Raw genomic sequence first — 18,976 nt, forward strand, 5'->3', positions numbered from 1 at the left:
AAAAAAGAACTCGAGGGGGTGGAAAGAAGCACGGGGTGCAACCGCAAGAACGGCAGGCTCCAAATTTGGTCTCCATTGTAACAAAGTAAATCCAGAATGAGCACATCCAGGTTTTACATAAGCTGCCCACCCAAGCAGGTGTCTCAGCAACCTCCGGGCTTACAGCTCTCCTCGAGGTCCCGGGCGTCCCTCGGGCTCCGCACACTCGTGCCTCCCAACGTGAAGAAGTCACGGTGTGTGCTCGGCAGCCATTCGTGACAACGGGAGATACTAATTTAGTATAGAAATATCTCACACAAGCTTTAAAGAAGAAAGGGTTGAAGGAAAGTAGTTCTTCATTACAATTCATCGCAATGAATTACGCAGCTTTTCTGATTTTAACGGAGAGCGTTAAACAGCTTTAACAGTTTTTGAGGCTAAATCTTCTTTGCTTTTTAAGTTATATGAAGAGAACCTGAGGCTTCCTTTGGGTTTAAATGCCAAATATTCTCAAGCTGTGCTCTCCTCCCCTCTAAAATAGGCCATGGTTGTAGGAGAGGGTTCTCTTGAAACCAAAGGTTACTAAAAGTAGGTAGGAATGCTGTCTCAATTCATAGTGGTCTTTCTCAGTCGTTCAGAATATGGACCATTCAATCCATCCCTAGACTACATTTGATCAAGATGCTTTTAAAATCCCTGAAATCTGAATACTTTGAGTAGTTCTTTCTTCATTTTTAAGTAGCAATTCGGCAGGTTCAGGCTGGAGCACCTGCCCCCGTTGGGCCTGCAGCGGCGTACCATGGTCACTGCTGGTCTTTAGGGCAGACCCACATGTAGATGGAGGCACCTTTAAAACCAAGTCTTTCTCCCCGGAGCTGGAGAGTGTGTGGGGCTTGGGGGGATGCTCTCCAGCCAAGGCTCCAATCCCCAAACCCGGACAGAATTCATTCCTTTACTCACCAGAGCAGTTTCCATGTAATTCGGTGAGCTCCTTCGTGCAGATGAAATTACTCATTTGTGTCTTCAGCCAACCAAATTCCAAGGCTCCATCCTAGCAAAAAACGCATACCTGAGATTTTAGGCAGGTGACCGTCCCCATGGGTGTGCCCAGAAGTACTCGCAGAGGTCAGGGCCTGCAGTTGTGCCCACTGTCCCCTTTTTCTGGCCTCCTGTCCAGCGGACTGGGAAGGCTCCTCAGCAATTACATTTTTAGGATATGCGATAGCTGCAGTTAAGATCTTTACCACTGATTGCAGGATAAAATTTACTTCAGAAGTGCAAGAGCCCATTTTTAACCCCCGGTCTTTCAGCTGCTTTCCATTATGTATATTCTGAAGAATCAAAAGCAATTAGAGCATACAAAGCCTAAATGGTAAATAATTTCCAAATCCAAACCCTTATTAGAGCAATAAAAGCATCCAATTTTGTGAACACTAAGGTATGAAAAGAGCCAAACTAAAGAACTTTCGGGTTTATGTAATGAAAATAAAGCTGGACCTCTTCGCTGAGAAAACCCGTATGCGAGATGGATTCTTGGTGGAGTTTTCCAGATTTGGGTAAACAAGAGCGTTTAAAGGCATCATTTAATGTGAGGGGGATGTGAACGGTGCCGTGGTTTACCCACACTTGTGAAGGGATCCATCGGTGGATCTGTCGCTCGCTGATTCACAGCCAGCGCTACCGCCTTGTAAATAGTTGTAGGATCACATCCTTAATTCAAACGGTAAACCAGTATAAAATCTTGGGAGGGGATAGAAAGAGGAGCGCGAGGAAGACCTGTCATTGGTAAGAACTCGCCAACAAGAAGTTAAAAAGCTAATGGCAACACCATTTCTGCCGGCCCTGGTGGTGCGGAGCTATGGATGGCTGCGCCCTGGCTCTGCAGCTCCGTGCGGCTCCTCATCCGTGTTCTCCCGACACAGAGCAGCGCCGCAACCACGCCGAGGAGTCTGCGGCTGCCAAAGGGGTCTTTAAAACCTGAGGGTGTTTCAAATAGTGGCTGCGAGAAGCTGAGCAGGAGCCCTTCTCACCCCTGGCACTGTTAAGGGATCAAAATTGCTGCTCCATCATTCTGCTGCTGGATTTTTATTTCTGAAATGATACCAGTCCCTGACTTCTGCACCTCAAGTACAAATAATATTTACCCAATGTAGAAATGCCAGTTTTGAGCTGAAGTTGTTTTCCTTTTTGGCCAAGGCGTGAAGTTTCATTTTGCGTATTTATCTTTGGGAAATAATATAATATAATATAATATAATATAATATAATATAATATAATATAATATAATATAATATAATATAATATAATATAATATAATAAATATAATATAATATAATATAATATAATATAATATAATATAATATAATATAATATAATATAATATAATCTTGCAAATCCTACTCACCAGAAAGTGGCTGAGGGGGGAATGCCAACATCTGAACTCCTCCTGCCATGTCGGCTGGAGCGTAAATGGAGGTAACACGAGCTGCTCCCTGTTCAGAGGTTGTACTTCTGTTTAGCTTATGGGATTAGTCTCTGTTACATCTATCTACAGCTAGGAACTTGTGATCCAGTTAAAACAGCCTGAAAGGCGCCCAGCAGGTGCTGGGGGTCCGACTCCACAGCACAAATTCTGTGCAGTTACTGGGCACAAGCAGGGGCTGCCCTGGCGTGGGGCTTCCCACGGCTTTGTGAGGGAGCAGGGGGAAAGGAAAAATAGAAATACTGCCAGAAAACACTGGCAGGCAGGGGAAATTACCCACTGCCTTTTCTTTCCCTCCCCCAGGAACCTGAAATTGGAGTTGCCAACACATAAATACAAGTGCTGTCAAACAGGAGCTTGGGATGCTTTGCTGCTTCTCGCTCCTTCCATGCAGTACGGACACAGCGGATCTCAGACCTCGGAAATGCTAATTTAGTGCTGGAATTCTGAGTTTGCAGAAACAGTCTTACAAATGCCATGGGGGATTACTAAATCTACAGGAAGATTATAGCCCTGCATACATTTAGACTATTGGTTTAAAACTTTATTAACTTCGATATAGCTTCTTCACAAAGGAAACAATTTGGCAGTGGGAATTCTGTCCAAGTAAAGATATTGCAGGGTCAAATCCCTCTGCGCTATTCTGCTTTTCGATACAGCAGGCAAATCTTTCTGTAGGTGATGTTACAAAAACACAAGTGCACATGGGGCTTCATAAATACGAAGGCGGTTCCCAAATCCTACCCTGCTCAGCCAAAACTTCTCATAACCGCAGCAGAGAGAGGATACTACGCACCTCAAATTATACTTTTTAATGGAAAAAGGAATAGTGTAGGGTTTGCTATCATAAATTCTTCATAGTCCAGTAAGGCTGTAGTACAGAAAATCTGCCTTTGTAACAAGATCTATACAGAAATGGATACACGGTAATGTGGCTGGAAATGGTTTTCTCAGAAAAATATGCAGCTGCATAGTAAGACAGTTGTAACAGGATTAGGTTTCAAGTACAAAGCTAAATTCAAAGATTTTTCAGGATGGTATATGAGGAAATTACAAACTGGGATTTTTGAATTCACATCTCCCGTCGTTGGGGAACCGCTGTGACTGAGCATTGCTTGAGCCCGTCTCAGCTGAACCTGGGAAATAAATGGCCCCTCCTCTGCTGCATCAGTCCCCAAATCACATTCAGCCAGGTACAACACACGGTCGGGTAAGGACCTGCGTTCCCCTCCTGCAGTCTGCCCTCGGGCTTCTCACACCACAGAGCTGCTCATTCCGGTCGCAGCACTTCAGAACCTGCACAGCTAAATGTCAGTGTTGGCTGCCTTGGCTATCCTACCCTAGATAATGTTGGCTCTCAATTCTCTTCGCAGGGGCTTTTTCTTTGCTAGAAATAAGTGCTATTGAATTCCTCCAAATGCCATTTATTGGACAAAAATAGTGTGTGAGGCAGTTTAACCCCATTCAGTGAAAGTGAGCATCTGTTATAGTACAGTCACCCTAAATCCAAATTTAAAAAGTCAGCATTGTCCGATATGTTTTTGCTGTGATGGACACCAATTTCAGATGATCTCCAACTGTACCTCATCTGAAGATTCAGACTCAGCGTGAACGTTTCCTGCTCTATAACATTCTTCATCTTTGACTATAAAATATTTTGCTGGTTTATAAAAAACAAAGCACACGAAATGAAAGAAAAATGAACAACCATTCTAGCAGAGAAGTCTTGAGGAGGTGGTTTCTAATCTCCTAGAGGGAACCCATCGACAATTTGTTCTCAGCTGCTGCTACTTCTTGTGTATATTGAAGGTAGGACAAGCTGGGAGACAGGGCGAGAGGGGGGTGGACGCCCAGCACGGCCACAGGGGAGTTAAAAGGGATGAGTTCAGTGGGTGCTGGTTTCCACCCCCATTACAACTGTCTTCAGAAGAGATTTATGCCATGCCATTTCTTCCTCTTGCCCCAACCTAAGCCACAAAAACGCGGTATTGGAATTGTAACTCCTCATATATTCTGAGGAAGATAATAGTAAACTGCACTGCTTTGACCTTTTCGGGATTTCTGCTGTTTGATTCCCTCGCTGCGGCCATCCCTCGTGTTCACAGCGGTAACCGGTGGGGATGCGGTGCAGCAGGGGCAAATCCAGCTACAGAATATTGAAAAGGTTAAAGTCTATGTTTATGAGTCTATTAAATGTTTATGGTGTTTCACAGGCTATACTGGGCATTAAAATTATGATCTCTCATTCTCATAACAAACACTGTAACGAGAACAGAAAATGGCAGAGCATGAAGCCGTTCTGAAGGCAGAGTTTGTAATGAGGATACAAAACCAGCACGATATTAATTTGCTCCTTTGAAATAGTCAAAAGGGACGAGATGACGCCACAAACCGAAATCCCTCCTCGTGTGACATAGAAACAAATCGCCTGACCAGAAGCGACCAGAGACCCATCCCACCCAGCCTCACATCTCCAACACCGACCAGCAGCAGATACTGCAGTGGAAATTAGGAAACCAAAACAAACACAAGAAGTTTTCTTTAGTTCTCAGAGTTTTTAAGCTAAAATGCAAGAAATAAAAACTTTTGGAGACTGCTGGCACCGAGTTGTGCTGCTGGGGACAACATTTCTCTTCCCACAAGTTCCTTGTAGCCCGCGCAGACCACCTCATGCTATCTACTTTCCTTTTACTCATCACACCGGGGTTTATAGGTCAATTAAACACTGTGCATATTTTTTTTTTCCTTTTTATCTGTTCAAAATTTATCACATCTTAATTTCACCACGTGTCGTAAGACGACTATAGTACATTAACGAGTGCCTACGTACATAGACAATTTATACCTTCTCAAGCCCGAGTCCAAACACATCCTACATCCCCCAGCTCTGGATTATTAATCCCCCAGGTAGATCCAAATTTATGGATTCACGGGAAGACCCTACCACGAGCAGAGTTTTGGTAACACAAAAAGCAGCGAATGCAACCAGGGCTTCATTATCACTGAGGTGTTTTACAGGAGAAGTGACCAAGCATGGCTTGCTTACCAGTTCTCCAGTCCCACATCGTGGACTCCCGGCCAGGGCAATGCGATAGGCGCCAGCTGTGCCATCCCAGCAGCTTAGTCCCCAGCAACGTTCTTCGAGAACCACTAAGGAGAGGTTTAAAGAGAAATTTGAAGATGAACGCTGCTGCTAGGGATGGGGAATTTCCCCCCCAGCGTGAGGGGCAATGCTGGTCAAAGTAGTGGAGAACCAAGTTTCTTTGAACTACAAGGGATGGCGATATCACATCATAAGTAGCCAGGCAGGCACACGTAAACACACGGAAGATCACAGGATCAGCGTAAGTGCAGGCAGTGAGCTGGCAGCCAGGAAGGGCTTGGAGCCCATCCAGCCAGGGCTCACGCTGCTTCGAAAGGTCCCCCTAGAAGTGGGATACCCACAGGCTTCAGAGCAACGCACCCCACAAATTACCAGGCTTTGAAAGGCAGGGAGTAGCCAAAAATCTCAATGGAGAGAAAAAGAAGTCTTTCCGCCCCGTTGATGAAGTCTGTGCTTCAACGTTTGTCTCAGCAGAAGAAAGATGAGATGGGCTACCGAGAAATAGCTGTGGGTATTGTTGTGGAGTCCCCCAGATCGGTGCAAGCTGCAAACTCTGTGGCTCCCGTGGACGGCTTGTTCTTCCCAAAAGCATCTGTGCTGTGATGTGGCCAACTATGAACAGAAAGCTACGCAAAGACCGAACTCGTGAGCCGCTCAAAAACTGAACTTGAGGTAACTTCTGCTTAAAAAGAGCGGTGAAAATAAAATACGCAAAATCAGTAAATCTAATTTTTTTCCAACTATTACCTCAAATAAATTACTGGAGAAAATTACACTATGTTTTCCTTTTAAAATTGCTTCCGATCTGATAGTGGGTAATGAAAATAACAAGTCATTAAAATGGCAGTTATTACAAGTGTATGGAAAGTAAAACCAAGGCATCAAATATAATGATGTCATTGATATTTTTTTACTTTCCCTATAGCACAAACATGGTTTTTTATTTGTTTTGTAATTGAGTATTAAAAACCCATAAAATATTATATGTGACAAAGGATAAAAAACTTAGTGTAGGCAACCAAACCAGGATTAGAGTCACATAAATAGAAATACATGATTTGAAGTTAACGAATATGTGGTACCTCAGAGGGGCTGAGATGCCTCAGCACAGGGGGAGAGGACAGGAATGACTGTGCTGTTCGGTGAGCTGTTAGGTGCACATGGATAAATCAGCCACCGCAAACCTTACATCCCAAATGCTTTATAAGAAACAGGTGTTCTTTTTTTTTTTAAATAAAGTCCCCCAAGATTTCACAGCCATCTAAACCCAGTCACAGGAATTCTATGTTCTTCCTTGGACTGTGGTCATCAGTTACCTCTCGTGTTGAAACATCCTGAAATTCCCAGTTAGGGCCAGGCTTTCCCAGGGTGGCTGATGTGATGCAGCTGCGTGTGTGGCATCCCTGCTCTGCGATGACAAGCCCCCACTGCCCCCCAGGGGGGTAAAGTTCCTCCTGCCCTGCGAAACTGAGGAGAGAGGAAGAGGAGAACGAGAGGGATGGAAACAAGGCAGTCAAAAAGTTTGTCTACCGGGAGATGGGAGGGTTTCGACCTTCTCTGTGCTCATCCGGGTGTGCTTCTATGCATCTTGTTCTGTGGGATTAAAAAAAAAAAGAGAAAACCCATTAGTTGGGGTGTGAGCTGAAGGGCAGCGGGTGCTCTGCTGGGTGATGCTTTGAGACCGCAACTTTTTGGGCTGAGTTACTGAGCTGCTTGGCATAACACAGGCAGTTCCTGAGCATCTTTGTGCTCCAGCACCACCTCTGTAGTAAATTCATCATCATTGAATGTAGTCTGAGGAGAAATGACTCTTGTATTAGGGAAAACCAGCCTTCACAAGTTCAATTCCTTTTAAAAACTAAAATATAAACCCAAAGTAGGAGTGGTTTTTTTTTCCCAAAAATCTACCACTCCTCCTCATGTCCAAAGCAGAATGTTCAGAATATTCAATTCTAGACGGCAAACATTTTTTTGTCTGTACATCTTTTTTTTCGGGGGGGTCTCTCTGACCTCTTCCACCGGGGCGTGGAGAAATGCAGCCTGACCACTCATTTCTGCCATCCTGCTCAAACGTGCAAGTATTCATGTAATGTGTTGCCCCAGCGAATCAGCGAACAAACTGGTACGAATCGAGGCGATGAAGGGTACTGAAGACACGGGGCTGTTGAGCTGAGCAGGCAAGCTTATGATTAGACAAAAATTTACTTTCTTAACAGAGCTAAACATCTACGCGATGTATCTGAGCAATATATTGTACAAACATCTGGTGTTCCAGTGGTGAGATGGATCACGTGGGTGCATGATCAAATACGGCGAGGCTCATCGCTCTTCTGTTGGAGACGCATGGTCGCGCAGCAAATGCACATCTTTCTACTTGCTCTGGCTGCTGATCTATTGATTTCAAACCGTTCTGACTCCCCCTGTGTCTGGTGGCAGACGCAGAAGAGCTAAAGCTACTGGGAAATCAGCAAAGCAGCAAGCTGAGCAGTACAAATTGGTAAAAATTATTTAATGCTGGGAAGCTGATCAACTCCCCCTCGGTAATACTGTCAATTAAGTGTTTGAAATTAATATTAATTATCAATAATGAATTGTTTGCAAGTGTAATAATGAATAGAGAAAATAAGAAGAAACACAGCACATTTAGGATGCAAAACTGTTGGCTGTGTCAGAGTATTTCCTCTGAAATCTGTTTTGATTCCATTAAGAAATACATTCATAATTATATTTTCTTAGTATTTGAGTTGCAAATCAGCCTAGACAGATTAGGAAGTGCCATGAAGCAAGCGTATACACTGAAATTCTGTCTGATCCAAGAAGTTATATTCATTGGAGAAAAAAATCAGAAAAAAACCCCGCGGAGATGCTCAGCAAGAGCAGCCGTCTTTGAAAAAGAGGAAACCAGCAGCACTTGGAAAATATTCTAAGACAAGAACACACTGGAACGTAACTCTGAGCCCATGATGAGGCCTGTCAACAGATTGCAATAACTTTCTTCTCATGTTGGAAAAAAAGAAATTGTAATGTCTTACAATAATAATTAGTTTTAACTAATATTTTTAATCCATTCCTGGCTTAAAAGCACACTTTGCTCTGCACTTGCAAAGCAAGACATGCCATGGGAAAAAGCTGCTGGAAAAAGAAAGGCATGAACTGGGGTGTAAGAGGCGACTGGGCTCCCTGAACCCACGGGAAGACAAGCTGGTGGCAAAGCCTGCCTTCATCCGCCTCCCCTCTCCCGTGCGCTGTGGTTCCATTCCAGTAGCTAACACTGGTTCGCTCTCTAACTTTACATTTTAAAGGTTGTAACCCATCAAATACATGAAAAACATTTTCTGCTGTGTGTAGGTGGCGCTTGGGAGAAAGTGCTCAATGGTAAATATCCTCTTGTGATGGTAAAATGTCACAATTATTGAAAGAGGAGTGAAATTCCTGCGTGCATCTCTCCCAGCCTAGGGGAAACCTGTTCCCCTTGCCACGGCGTCTGTGAGGGGAAAGCTTCTCCTTTGCCATCAAAACTAGCTACATGGTTGGACTCGATGATCCAATGGGTCCTTTCCAACCTTGTGATTCTGTGATTCTGTGATTCTCAGAGATGCAAGAGAGGCCTTGATTTCTTTAAGATCCCTTCCAACCCTAACTATTCTATGATTCTATGATTACACCACCACTAACAAGGGCATCAGGTTATATAGTGTGTCACGGTGAGGTTTCATAGAGTCATAGAATCACGAAATGGTTTGGGTTGGAAGGGACCTCAAAGCCCATCCAGTTCCAACCCCTGCTATGGGCAGGGACACCTCCCACTGGATCAGGGGCTCCAAGCCCCATCCAACCTGGCCTTGAACACTTCCAGGGATGGGTAGCCATGACTAATCTGCGCAGCCTGGGCCAGGGCCTCCCCACCCTCACAAGAAAACGTTTCTTCCTAAGACCTAATCTAAATCTCCCCTCCTTTGGCTTAAAAGCATCACCCCCTGTCCCATCACACAGTTGGCCGTATTTTGATCAAAACGAATCTTTAGAGAAATATTTCCCTCTGGGACTATCTTCCTCCACCCCCAAAATTTTCAGAATGCTCCCACTTGACACCTGGCGCACACGGAGCCAAGAACAACAGCGCGATAGTTGTTCATCACCAGTTGTGTTGGGGGTTATTTTAAACTTGTTTCTAAGACCAGAAACTAAATATTCCCCACTTGGGATCATTTTCCAGTGCTTACTCATATGAATTGAAAAGTTGACACTAGTTTATAGGTTAGGGAAGTATTTGATGTGGGAATTGTATCTAAACTTGTATGGGTTTCCCCAGGCTGGGCTCTAGGGGAGCCAGACTCAGCAGAAGAGGGTAGGAGGGTACAGCGGTAGGGACTCTCTTGGAAAAAGGAATGCAAGCAGTTGCTTTTCCCAGCTAATTTCCTAACAAACGCCTTTGCTTGCATTCCCTGCAGGACTCCTGTGGGTGTAGGGCTGGCTACACAGCGTGCCCAAGAAAGCCGTAACCTCAGGGCAGCTCTGACCAGCATCGCAGGAGGTGTTTGGGCACCACAGCTGGTGCAGAGCTCGGGAACAGCTGGATGAGGTGAGCTAAAAGAGGTTGATTGCCATGAAAATTGAGTTGTATGTTCACCAGGCTGCTACTACAAGCCTCTGTGCAAATATGCCTTTGCTTTCTAGAAGACACGATAATCAAAAAGCTGATGAACTTTGAAAACCCACAGTATCCTAAGCAGCAGTAATCCTTTTTTAGAGCCGTGTATAAAATGATGGATCAGTTATGCTGCTTGAGGGGCATAAATATAATTTATTAAGACAATCCCGGTTAGTTCTTTGCAATTATTTTTTAATAGAAACATGAATCTCACTTAAAGCCAGATTTATGCTTCGACTCCCATAACCCAGTGCCAGGATCTTTGAACCCAAATTATTTAGGAAGTGGAGAACTCTCTCCTGCATGGGGCGTTTCTGCTTGAAATGTGCATTAAGCAGCAAAAAGAGTAAGGTCTCTGGGGATTAAATTTTTCAGCATCCTCAGTGCACATCATGGACTCAGTTGAGCCATGAAGTTATGCTTCATAGCTGGCGCGCTCTGGAGGAAGCTCCGACACCCCGAACAAAGCAGTTCTTTACAAGGGCAAAACATTCTTCTAACTCAAGGAAATGAAGACAGAGCAAAGAGAGAAAACAACTCTTTAGCTCTGTAATGTTGATTTATACTAAGCTAAGCAGCTATTATTATGAGCTGATCTGTGGCGTCTCTGCCCTTCTCCCAGCTTGTCACAAAAGCAAAACATTCAGCATTACTTATTCAACAACAGAGGAAAAAAACAGTAGAAACCAGATAAGGAGTTCATTCCTGCAAACTGCTCCTCTGCTGTTGCTTGAAGAAAGCAGCAATGCAAACTGAATTGTATCAAACTCATGATACGTAAAGAAGTAAACACAAATTACTTGCCCAGATTCTCCCTAAAGGCCTTTGCATGCTTTTTTTTTGCATAAAATCACCTGTTACTGAAAGGCATTTGTAGGTGCAACATACAATTATTTTTAAAAGCGCTTGGCAAAATGACTTAAAAGTTTGCAGCAGGAACTGAATACAAATGCTCTCTTCAGTTCGAATGGTGAAACTGAGGCAGTGGTAACGTCATATCAGGATTTCAGCAGGAGGACTTGGGCAAACTGCACTTCCAGTGGGGAAACACTCGCTCACACCTTTAGTGAGGGGCAGAAATGAGAGCCCTGATCCACTCTTTTAATGAGGCTCTTTCAGAGTGTCAAAGGCAAGTGAATATGAAAATTGAAATTCATAGGAAAAGCTTTAATTTGGACGGGAAGCACAGGAATAACAAATTGTTTGGGATACAGCTTCCCTCCGGATGCTTGGATGTGCCAGTTCACGCTGAATCAGGAACCAGAAATCAGTTTGCACATTAAAAAAGCAGCTGCAGTCCTTTGAAATTTATGGGAGGCTGAGAGAAAATAATTCTGAATAATACAAATCCTTTGACATTAACTGAAAGTTATTTTTTAAATAAATCGAGGGTAGTTTTATTTATAAGCCCAAGCTTTCTGCAGCTCACAGCGCTGCTGAAGGGGGAGGAAAGACAACCTTCAGCTGGCGTAAGCTGTCAGAGCTAGAATTTAAAGGAATTGGGATCATTTATGCTTGGTAAAGGTCTGCTCCGGAGTACTGCTCAGGATCCTATGAATCCCTTCTCTTTCAGGAGAAGGGCTGTCTGAATGTCATTCACATTGCCCTTTATTTTTATCCATTAGACAAACAAAATGAATGATCACATTTATGGCGCGGACAGAAAGCAGACCCCACAGGCTATATGTTGTGAAAAGAACTCTTTCTACCACGCAAGATAATGCTTGAAAAGGTGAATGAAAAGATTTTACTAAAGAGGAAAATGTCCCTGTCGGACCCTTCCTAATTCTGAGCTCTTCAGTAACGTCAGCCTCGCTAATCCCTACCTAGCTGTGAGTTCAAATGAAAAATTCATTAACTTTGTGTCCTTTAATTTATTAGGTGTAGCAACACTCCTCATCAGGGGAAGGGCTGAAAGGAGGGGACAATCAGGGCTCTTTTATTCTTTTTTTTGCAAACCTACGGGCTCATAAATGGAGAGAACCAGTCTGTGAGAAATTACTTTCGCCTAATTAGAAGAGGCGCCGTTTGCTGGCGCAGGCACGCTGAAGCCGCCCAAAGGGAAAATGTAAAACCTGCCATCAAAGACCTGAAATGGCCACGGTGAAAACCATGCCAGGACCAGGCAAGAGCAGGGGCACCTCGGTGACCGTTTCGTCCCACAGTGGTACGTAAAAAGCGAACACATTAGGAATAAGAATAACAAAGTCTTTTACGTAGTGAATTACAGCTGAAATCTGGACTGCCTACACCACATCAGGGCGAGAGGCTGCTTTGTAGCCACTGCTCTAACTGCTAGGTACCTCTTGCACTCGGCTCACGGCTCGCTGTAGAGGTTTTCCCAGCAAACTGCCAAGGAAAGCTGAGTAGTGGAATCCAAGGGTAGGAAATAGAAAGGATTTTTCTCCTCTGAACAGTCTCATTCCAGGGATCACATCACAGCCCCTCTCTGCTCAGCTTCCACAGCTGAACCTGGGGAGAACAAACCACTCCCATCTTTCTCATTGGGCTGATGGAAGCATTCCTTTTTATTCACAGTAACACGATATTTTGTCCTTACACGACCCTGCCCGCTGTCCCTTCCCTCCCTCTTTGGAAAGGAGTAAATAATTATCCTTATTTTCTGCCAGGAAACACAGATAGGGAGTGGGGTGAGATGGACTGCAGCCAGGGCAGAGCCAGCAGCAGAGCCGTGTCTCCAGCCTGCCAGTCCCAGGACCTATTAACATTAATGCTTAATTAGTGTTTACATTTTGCTTGGAAAATGTAAACACGTATCTGCACCAGCCAATACCAGCTGTGACAGGAGAGTGATGTTATCCAAAAGCAATTTCCTCTCCTTTCAAAGGGGCATCTCCAGTAGGTAGGACCATAAAACAGCATCGGAATCGCGACAGCTCGTATTGTGCATTTACAAAGCACAGCAGCGGGGTCGTATCACCAGCTACAAGCTGAGACCAGCGACTATTTAGACTGACAAGAGAGGCTAAATAAAGTAGTAGGAAAACACAAAAAAAATCAAAAAACTCCACAAAAAGCTCCTCCCCTCAGCCTCTTTGAGGATACTACAGCAGTCATATATGATTTGAATTATGGAAATACAAACTGTCTTGATAGCCATATGGATATACTCTTTGAAGCAGCAAATTATTGATACAAAAATTAATTGTCCTTTGTAATAGCAGAAAATTCTGAACAGCTGGAAAAAATGTTCACAGTGAAATCTGAGTCTAGCGGAGGATAATCCAGGTTTAAATTTCTTTACAGACATTACAATGAAGCTCAGCTGAGCCAGAAGATTATAATGGGCATGATAAAACAGTTGATTTTATCTTGCTCACAAAAACAATACAGACATCCTGGCTGTTGGCTCTCCGCCCCCTGAAACCTGTGCCCTATTTACCTGAAGACTTAGTGTGTCCCCCTGCCACCAGCGGAATCTCCTCGAGGCTGGCTGGCCAAACGTGTCCTTCCTTGTGGTCCAAGCTCCCCCGCTCCAGGGATGGTGTGGACAAACAGCTGGAGGAGAAAGTCACACAGTTGAGGATTTTCTTCTGTGATTATAGAAAAAATAAACCCACCAATACTCTGTCACCAATATTTCTAAAAACCTCTGTGACGTTAGGTGTTAGGGTAGCAACTGTTCGTGGCTTCTTGGGGGATGGATGATGGGGAAAGAGTCATCATCAAGTGCTTTTTCAATGTTACTAAAGTGCCACATCACCTCTGTATGCTCTAAAAGACAAGACAAAGGCAGTCTGTCCCCCTTCGCCCTGGGACGCTCCTGAAGGAAGCGCTGGGGGCTGTAGAAGTTGAGCCACGTTCTCGAGCAGCGCAGATAAGGCAAGATGATTTTTTCTTTTTGGAGGGGGGAGCACAGTCACCCATTTCTCAGCAGCCACGTGCCACGCTGAAAAATCAAACGTTAATGTTGAGTTTGCAGGAGCAAACCAAGTCTCTCTAGGGTAGTGGAAAATGATCACTGAGAACAACCAGAGCTGATGCAAAAAACCCATAACCATTAACTCCATCTAAATGGCCACTGGTGCCTACATACAACATCTGTACAAGGATAGGTGAGATATTAAGGGGCTAATGCAATTACTTAAAGGATGGAGACTTAAAAAATGTGTATGATGTGCAAACATCACCAATTCGAGGTTGAAGACAACTATCCCACGGTGTTACTTAAATCATGTATAACCTAAAGCTTAAAGAACAAGAGATCATTCAGGCTCAGGCGAGAAACGTGGGAAAAGAGCTGGCAAAACTCTACAAGCTATACTAAGTAAGAATAGTAAATAACACAGTAATATCTTTATTCCTTCTTATTTTAAGGTACATCTCAAGTTTTGGTACTGTGACAAGGAAACAACTGGAAGCAAAGGGCACCTGGGAATGTGGAGATTGTCACCGTGGCTTAGATAATCAGCTACAGTTCTTCAAATACAGTCAGATATATTTTCTGTAGATAAATTCCTCTTGCAATTAAGAACACATTCATGACCCCAGGGCCCCCAAATCAGCTTGCAATCCCCAAAAGCAGGACACATAAAGAAGTGAATGTGCAGGACTGCCCCGGAGGAAGCAAGGTCAGGGTTATTGCAGACTCACATGTGGGTGCACGCCGCAGTTCTTGGTAAAGCATCAATCACAGGAATTACTATGCAAATACACAATGTATGATTTTTTAAAGCTGCTCTTGCATTCTTCTTTAAAAGCTTAAATTGGAATTAAGTTTCTGATTGCACTCCATGCAAGGACGACTTTAGCACAGAGTGGGGCATCATTTGTCACTGAGCACTAGAATAACCACGAATCACAAATGGGAAACTACAAAAACTGCCTTGGTGAAACACAGAAAAGGTAACTTACCCCAGAGCAACAGAACAATGGGCAAATGCTGTCATCTTGCACCCACAAGGAAAGCTTCTGAAAACACATGTAGCTGTAGTGGTGCTTTTTGGAGGCTTATTCCTGTTTGTGGATCTCACCAGATGATTGCAAGTGTGATGCCAGTCTTGCCTGCCCCCCTTTCTCAATCACGGTATATTTTGCTGTGTCCCACAGACCTGAATTTAGGTAATAAGTGCGTTTCACAAAGTAGATCTCTCCAGGAGAAGCTGTTTGGAGATGACACCCACAGAAGCAGCTCAGTAACCCGGACATTGTCACTCCCATTAACTCTTAATCCTTCAGAAATAGCAGCTCCAAGCTACAGTAGGGTGGTAAAACACAAAGCATTTATTTGCATGCCACATCAAACTAGAGAGGTAGATTGCGTGTATGCGAGGGCATTAAGGTTGAACATTATTTATTATGCAACATAACTTTGCAAAAGCTTAGCCAGACACCTTTGATGTTTCTGAAGAGCACCATCTGAGCTCATTTTTGGAATAAAGTAGCTAGCTCAATGATATCTTCATTTCTTGAAGACAGTTGTTCAGTCTCTTTTCTATACTGTATGTTCCACATTAAGTCATTATCTATGCTGTTCACTCCATTAATTCTGCTAGTTTTATTAGCAAAGTTCTGCTGCCTGGTCCTGTAGCAGTGACAAGCATTTCTAAAAGCTAATCTGACAGATAATGACTCCATTAAGTGTTGAATACTAATTGGTTTACATCAGGGGCCTGAAATTAATTGATGTAAATAAATTAGCACCTGAGCATGCATCACCCCAGCTTTGGATTTTCCTAAATACCAATGATTTTTAAAGCTTGTATCTTCAGCGAAACGCAACAGAATATAAACAGACAGGATGAGTAATTAAAATGTGGCAACGAAATAAGACTATCAAGATGAGCTTAACAAAGATTGTTTACCTATTGATGGCAATGGTACTGCCTGCCTGTACAGTCTGTTTACACTGCTCTGACTCGTACAAAAGATACTTTTCTGACAGCTTCCCAAAGATATAATTATCAGTACTATTGATAACAGTGACACTGACCCCCACACCACTACTAAGATTTAGTAAAGTTATGCAATACACAGGGAATTTGTGCTGCTATTCACAACAAATACCTGTCCCCCCCTTAAAAGTCAAGCCTTCAAATAATAATCCAAGGAATTAATAAAAGTTATTTCGTTTTAAAGGGATAAAACCTCATTATACTGGAAATTTGACAGAGTAATGACACAAATAATGACTAATTTCTAAAGCTTGGGAGAGCTGGAGTGTGCGTGTGTAGTTGAGGCACATCCAAAGCAGTCAGTGGGTTAGAAGACACCAACAAATACAGTCTATATTTATATACAGATTTACTACATTCACTTTCACCTTTACAAGGAAAATAAAATCTAATATAAAGCAATAAAAACATGAGAAGAATTCACAAGTCTCAGAAAATCCGATATCATTCAGAGTGTTAAAGCAAATTCAGCCTAGGAGACTGTACCCAAACAGTACGAGGCAACGTGTGGGCACACAGCTCCATCACCGCCAGAGAGGTCACTGGAGGGGTGCTGGGAAGCTTTGGGAAAGCCACTGAGGTTGATCAAAAGACACCCATTAACTTTTGATCAACTTTCTAATGGCTCCCATTGATTTCAGATCACATAAACAGATTATTTTTACATGCACTGAACAACACTTTGTTTTGACAGTGTTATCACTACTGTGAAAACGTTAAATGACTAAAAGTTATCTTCTAAAAGACCTGAACAAAATTTCTGGAGGCTGACATCAGCTTCCTAAGGGAATTAGGAAATACAAGGTTATCAGAAAGAAATTTGTTGAGAAAATTTTAAGGGAGGTGCTGCAAGATCTCTGAAGATATACAGAAGTTTCTTCTACAAAAAATAATTTAGAGTATGGATTTCATTTTTAATGAATGTTATATACACTTCTGTAAGTTCCAAGTCAGGATAATTTCAATTAGATGCTATCTTTTCCAGTATATGACAAAAATGTTACGCTATATATACACATATGAGATTTGCAGAGCAAACGAGGAATGGAATAACATGGAAGATGCTCTTACGGTTGCAGGGAGAGCCAGGGTCCTCCTTTCTCCTCCCACCTGGACACCTGTACCTTGTGAGCTCCTCATCTTCCAGCACCAGTGTCAAAGCAGGAGCAGAGCGCTCGGTGCCTGCGTGCTTGAAAATGCTCCTCTACAACAGCCATTTTCATCTTTCCTGCTGTGCTCCTTTAATAATCCTCTTTGATCTAATGCCAAAGAGGAAAGTCATTGCAAACAAGAGACCGGAGCTCCGCGCTGCGGTCGTAAATAACAACACAAGTGTTCCTTGACTCACCCCTCGCTCCTTTTGGGGGCAGGATCGTGAGGGCTGGTTCATCCCACGTTCCAGAGAAGCTGTGGCTCCTGAACGGTGCATTTATCACCATCCTGAGTCCAATTTTGAGTTTATCAGCTGCTTTTCAGTCCCTGAACCAGCAGTGATTTACCTCAATCGGCACAGCTTCCAATTCCATTGCAGAGGAACCTCTGCCCCATTCCCAAGCCCAGGTCTTTCCTACACCAGCGAACCATTTTTGGCAGTTTCAAGACATCACGAGCTGGGGATTAGGCTGGGACATGCATCCTCCACAGAGCAGCTGACAGACAAAAGCCTCCCATACGTTCCTCAAGCGCTACCAAAGCTGGGCTGCAAGGGACAGCAGAAAAAAGTCTGGAAAGTAGCTGTAATAGAATCAGCTATTTCTTGACTCTAACAGCCTAAGAGATTCCTTATTTCAGAGTTATTAGTCATTTTTAGTAATAAAGGTAAAAGATGAAATTAATAACTGTGAGGAGATATAGGAATGAGTAACCCTCTTGCTACTTACAATAATGCAGCTAAAATACAGCTCTGAGTGATTAAGCAGCTTTTAAACATTGCCTTAAGCTAAATAATGTCAGAAGCAGTTGGCAATGCCATGTTTTCTGACACAGGCTGCCTTCAAAAGCGCTCACTCGAGAGCGGAGGAAAGCAGCACAAAGTATTACTTCTTGGATAACCATAGACAATGTCCATCACATTCATATACTGGGCCAAAACCAGTTGACATCACTTTGATGGATAACAAGCTTTTCCCCTTAAGGAACAGAGATCCTCGGCTCCAAAGCAAAGTCCTTGAGGTAGGGAGAAGGCAGTTGCTGTGCAGATGTGAGGAGGTTTTGTGGTGGTCCATCTTCTTCACCTTGAAAACCTTTTTAGAGCAGCTTCTCTCTAACCTTACCAGTGCAATGAGTTTGATTCAGCCATCACCAGTACAACACTGGAAAATAATAGGGAGTTAACCAGTGAAAATTAATTACTATTTAATTATTCATTTTATTATTAATATAAATAAAATAGAACTTCCATGAGTTTCTTTTCTCATTGGTGTATTACGTATTTATTCGTCAGTGCAATGGACAACAGAGCCTAAAGTGTGCAGTTTTCTAGTAGTCACCATACATATGCTTAATGAGAATCAAAAGACATAATGAATTAGGTTTTCCCTGTTGGGCACTGAGTATTTCTTCATTAAATTGTAATGAACTGGGAAGAGCGTCAGGTTTGCTTATGCAGTGTATTTTTCCCCTTTTTTATGGTTATGTTTAGATGCGTTTAGTTAATCCTCATCATACTCATAACAAAGATGTGCTGTAAAAACCTGTTTGTTATGAATAGAAGGCATATTAAAACGTAAAGACAGAAAAGTCAGCAACACAAATAACGTGAAATAATCATAGAATCATAGAATATTCTGGGTTGGAAGGGACCTTAAAGATCATCCAGTCCCAGCCCTTCTGTGATGGGCAGGGAC

At 43.1% G+C, this 18,976-nt stretch overlaps 1 long non-coding RNA gene across 1 annotated transcript; it reads right to left on the reverse strand.

Moving 5' to 3' along the window:
• Positions 1–13,606: 13,606 nt before the first annotated feature.
• On the reverse strand, positions 13,607–17,807 carry LOC128853207 (uncharacterized). Its single transcript, XR_008451524.1, has 3 exons — positions 17,202–17,807; positions 15,091–15,430; positions 13,607–13,734 (listed from the first exon to the last, which is right to left on the reverse strand). It is a non-coding gene; the product is annotated as an uncharacterized LOC128853207 (long non-coding RNA).
• Between the last annotated feature and the right edge of the window lie 1,169 nt (positions 17,808–18,976).

This window comes from Cuculus canorus, chromosome 10, assembly GCF_017976375.1.
Source record: "Cuculus canorus isolate bCucCan1 chromosome 10, bCucCan1.pri, whole genome shotgun sequence".
In the NCBI taxonomy this organism is placed as follows: domain Eukaryota; kingdom Metazoa; phylum Chordata; class Aves; order Cuculiformes; family Cuculidae; genus Cuculus; species Cuculus canorus.